Raw genomic sequence first — 5,713 nt, forward strand, 5'->3', positions numbered from 1 at the left:
TAGATAAGCACCCCCTCCCTCTAACAACCCCCCGCCTAAAGTTATTTTTGTTAAATACTCCCCGACTTTGAAAAGGCCCCCATGAATTGAGGTATTTACTTGGCAACTATAAATTTATCCGAATATATGTGCATTTTGAGAATACTGACCAGCCTTAAGTAGAGAAAGAAAATTTACCCTAATTATATTTTTGGCTGCTTCTAGATAAACCCCTACCGTTGCATATGTCTTCCCCTTTCAAAAAGTCCCCCACCAGAAAATATAACTTCACGAAGTAAGCACCGGGGGTTACAGTTCTAAAAGCTATCCTACTTCTCATAGATTTTGTATAAAAGTGATCTCGGAAAACCAAACTTTTTGCGGTGAAAGAAAAGGGTTACTCTGTATATTTTTATCAAAAGCTCGCTTGGAGATGAGCCCCGTTCCTTTAATATATCGCGATAATATGTTAGTGTTAAGTTAAGTAGAACAATAGAAAACAATTCTCCATTATAAAGAATAACATTTGATAAATACAAAATAAGCAAGGACAATGATGAATATCAAATATGATGTTAAACGTAGTAAGAAGGTTCAATTGAACTACCACAACAGTCCAAAAGCAAACGAGTTGCTAAAACAGCAACAACAAGCCTTTAGAGAGTTGCGATATCTCCTTTCCCTCCATGACATTAGTGTCTCTACGAACGAATTCAATCATTCCTGAGTCACTTCGAATCTGTCTTGTCTTTTCTTGCGAACCTCCTACTAGTTAAGAGTCTTTTTTCTCAATAACTGATATTCATTAAAAGCCATAAATCGTTCTCCCGCCATTGTCCTTTCCCTTTTCCGTTGATACTAAAGTTTTGAAACATCAGGTGATGATGGTGTCATCTAAATAAGGGGCTGCCCTTTCGACAAAAAACCTTGAAGGAATATCAAGATCTGAGAATACCCCGGCATCCAATCTGTTCTCCAATCTTGTGAGCATGCGCAATGCGAAAGTCATGGACCGTACCATTTCAGTTTCTGCTTCTCCGTACGATGATTCATAGAAGATTTCCACAGAATCAACTTCGTCATTGAGAAACTTTCCTTGCAAGCCGTTCACACAAAGATATACCCTAAGCATTTCGTGGTTTTGCAACAAAGGAAGATCAACTTTGGCCGAGAGTTGCAAATTGCTCCCAATCTTGTTTGGATTCCAGTTTACAAAGCCGAATTTGTCATCATATGCAAAGTGAAGATTTTCCCGTTGTAACCCGCGTTGAATCCCGCGGTAAACAGCACAAAGATTTTTGAAGGAATCCAGAGTGTCATTAGTTTCGCATTTGAGATAAATTTTTAGGTGACAATCTCTATTGACTGCAATACATAACGTTTGGTCTTCGTTGACATAAATGCCACGCCCATCTGGCCAGTCTCTGTTGATCCCGGCACCATTGTTTAAATCGGTACATGGAACCTTGGAGAGTTCTTCTGGGGTAATGTTGCAGATAGAAGCTGAGTTTTGTTTATCTTTTGAAACACTTTTTGCAGCAATTACCGTTTTAACCCACAAAAGACCACACAGAAACTTGTATAATCGATTCATATCACCATAGATTCTAGACTCAAACAGTCCCATGAGTCCACCAAACATCCTCTTCTTCAATGAAAAATAAGAACCTTGGTACTTTTCTGGTAAAAACGAGAAGGACTTCAGCAAACCTTTTTCCAAGTCGACTTTTTCACTTACATTGGAAACGGACATGAACCGATGCTCCTTTATGGACCTCGAAACAGCAAATTGTATTGACTTGACGATCTCTGGCTCGTGGCCAAAAGGCATTTCCAGTTTGGTGTAGTCAAAGCAAAACGGGTGTCTTTCTTCCTTTAGAGCCCTTGGAATATACACTGGCTCATACACTTTGGAGAACATTTTGTAGCAGTGAACATCTCCCGCTATGAAGTCGATGATGTTACCATTTACTCTACCAGGTGTTCTTACCAAAGCTTGGTCTAGTGTAAAGCCAAATGGAGTCGATGTTTCTTGCAGCTCTTTAAACAGGGGTAAACACATCGTTTCATTGATAAGAACACTCTTCGGTTTGATAACAAGGGGCTTTCTTTTTTCTGAAATATCAGAATACCATTTCTTAAATTTCAGTCGATAAAATTGTTTTCAAAACATTAATAATTTCCTTGTGCCTCATTTGTAGCATGTTTTGTGATTTAGTTCTTCGCAACATCACGAAACCCACACACATATGTACGGATTGCTATGTAATAGGTCGCAAAATTTTCATTTCACGCTTGTATTTTCTCATAAGTATACAGTGAATTGAAAAATGAAAATTTTTTGAACTGGCCTATTGCTGAATTACACATTTTGAAGTCCTTCTGCAAATAAAGTTTAGCTTCTAAAGATTTCTTTTTTTCTTTTGCCCCTTTTTTGAGTACATGAATAGATAGAGCTGACTGGATATTTACGAGATATAAAACATTAGTTACAAATAAATGCTTCACTCAAAGGGGACAGAATTAATCGTAGTTTTACCTTTTAATGCTCTTCGGCGTAGTTCTTCCTTATCGTCTTTCAACTTTGCTATTTCCGGATCTTCTTCTATCAACTTCTTCTCCAATTCTACCAACTTTTCTTCTCTTCTCTTTCTCCTCTCTTCCGACAGGCGGGTCTTTCTGCCTTTAAAAATCGTCTTCACGATTGGCGGTGGCGTCGTGACTGACGCGACACTCGCTAGAACTAAACCGGCGAAGGCTGTCTTTAACAACCCGCCGATACTGAACTTAATCATGTTGCAAAGGATATGATTCCAAATCGTAGATAACTCCGAAACGAACAATACCTCTGGTCGATAAATAACTCGAAAAGAAGTGAAGGATAATCAGCAACTGGTCGGTACTAGTGGATATCAATGTGACGTCAGATTAGACAGAAGAGCCGGAAAGGAGACTGGGTCGATTTGATAATTGTAGTCACGTGCTCACTAAGATGGTCTCGGAAATGTACCTGTTATTCATCTTTTCCTTTACTTCTTGTTGCCCAACTCCATCTAATTATGAGACATCCACTGAGCCCTCTTAACATATCTTGAGGTGTTTCATGTTCCAGTTTCTTTTTTAAGAAGGGAAAGTTCAGGATAATATAGTAATAACAGATCAAATGGAAGCTCTTGCCAATTTTTGGAAATTGAAGAAATCGAAACAAGCTAGAATATTTTATGAATAAAATAAGGGTATCGCTTTTTATCTTAGAAGAAACTTGAATGATTTTAGATCTTAGATTCTCAAAGCGCTTGTATAGCCCGATGACACGAGTCCTACAAATATGGAAAAAAGTCACCGACAGAATTGGTTGGCTTTTGGCAAATGTTACCCTTTGGCAAATTGCTCCTTGTCATAAATTGCTGTATATGATTTAATGCTACCAGGTGATGTGGCATATTTTCTCATGGACCTAGCTTCCAGGGGTCACAATGGGAACGCACCTAGCCCTACTTTTTAGGATCAAAATAAAAGTGCCTATTTGCATGTTGAGGCGGATATTTTTTTGCTTACATGTGCCCCAACAACATCCCACCTCCCACCTCCACGTTTGCAACGAACTGAATAGATGCAGTGTTAAGGTAACAGAACAAATGTTTTATAAACAGAACTAGCTGTTTTCAACATAGTTTCTTGCCTTATACCTAAGTAAGCCATCAATGTTGTTTTACATTTCTAGAAGTTCAAATTTAGACCGTTCTAATAGCACATATGTAAATATTAGCTTTTTTGATGCCCCGTTGTATATTGCATCCCCGTTGTATCATCCCTTTGACCTTTTTCGTGCGCAGCGCTACTTGTGAATTTGTATTGTAATTTTCAAAGGATGTAAAAAAAAATCCTTTACAATCTGCCTACGTCGGTGAGGTCTCTCGTGGTTTAACTAACGTTAAGCACTCCAGTCTAATCTCGTTGACTGATAAAGGCAGGAACAACTTTTGGCTGAGGGCAGTAAAAGTATTAACTGGTCTTTAAATTATGCCCGCTCTACAGTTTGGTGGCATACTTGGTATATTGAAAGTGACACAAAAATACCTTTTCTTTTAAAACTAAGATGCCTGCTCTGCGTCTGACTTCCATTACCGTACATATGATTCTTCAATGTGAGACTAAAGTGATTTAATCTGCATTAGAAAGTCATAAACATTTAACTCATGAAAAGGTAGTTTTCTGGCTTGCAATTTCAAGGCAGTTTGTAAAGAGTTATTTGGTTTTAAAGATGGTAAGGGTTTGTAAAGTGGTAATGTTGATGTTCTCTATTGTCTTAGAGATAAGGTAAGTCATTGCGATTGTTTGACAGGAGGAGAACCCACCTGCTCTATACACCAAAAGCGTATATAGATATATAAACATAAAAGAAAAGGAGGACTTGCAAAGGATTTATGAACTCCTTATAAACTAGATGGGCAACCTTTTTCCTGATAGGCCCTAGCTTTTAGATTCATTGGCTACCTCTCCGATGCCAACTCAATCATGGATGGTGTTCCACAGGGTTCTATCATAACTCTAGTCCTTTTCATCAATCATCATCTTTCTTCCACGTCTACAGTATTCATGCGTTTGCTTATGAAACTCAGCTTTCGTTCCTTATTTCCCACAAACTAATTCTGCTATTAACTCTTCACTGTGAAAAAATGTCTCGGCCTCATTTCTTAATGATGATATGATGGTAATCAAAAAATAGAGCGAATACAATCTAGCTAGGTTCAATCAAAATAAACCCACTCATGTTTTCGATTCATGCAAAGGTAACCCTGAATTTTCTCCTGATTTCATGAATGATACTGACTTGAATATTTTTACTCCTTTTTTGCAATTAGGATGGTCTGTATCCTCCAACCTTAATTGAAAATGTCATATTTTGTCTATTGCTAGAAACTTTTTGGCCACTCCCTAACATTATCGACTAAAAAAGCCAATATGCTCTAAAAGAAGATTGCTCAAATTTTTGAAAAAGGGCTTTTTCTTGCATTTTAAAGAAGGTGGTTGCAAAAGGAAGAACATCTGGACCTCCCTTTTTTTGCACCTATGCAACTGGCACCAATTGCCATTTCTTAAATTTAAGCTGAACGAGACTATGCCAAAATACTACTGCTTGAATTTTTAAGATATTTTTTGATACGGTTAGGTCCGTCATAATCTTCATTATGTACTACTACCTTTAGTGTAGGTCAGCAGTCAACGTACCACCCGTCCCATAATCCTACAGAGCTTAAATTTTGCCCAAAAATTTGGAGCCCTCATGAAGATTCATTTGAAATTGACGGTCTCTGTCACAAGATTTTGTCAACTGGGCGTTTAACAAGTATGAAAAGTGAGAAAATAAACAAACAATAAAGGCAATACGTTACCTACATCTTTTTATTTTTTTAAAAATGTCAATGACATGTCGTTGTATAATTTTGCCTTAAACCTTTTTGCTTCGGTGCAATGCACAACTATTATAGCAAGGCATTGAAAGTAAACATAATATACCTTAGCGACCAATGTCAGCAAATATGGTTAAGAAGATATCAGAAATATTCCAAACAGATGTTTACTATTGATGGCCTACTTCCATTCATACATGGTTTCACTATAAGCTCGTCTTCAGGCTTTAGTCGATGTGTACCTATTTTGTTAAAATCGTGATGGTTTAAACCAACTTACTAAACTTGAAGGCTTGGTAAGAGCAAAGCAAAAACCAGCA

This window comes from Rhopilema esculentum, chromosome 5 (assembly GCF_057945365.1).
Source record: "Rhopilema esculentum isolate cy_ngs chromosome 5, ASM5794536v1, whole genome shotgun sequence".
Lineage (NCBI taxonomy): Eukaryota > Metazoa > Cnidaria > Scyphozoa > Rhizostomeae > Rhizostomatidae > Rhopilema > Rhopilema esculentum.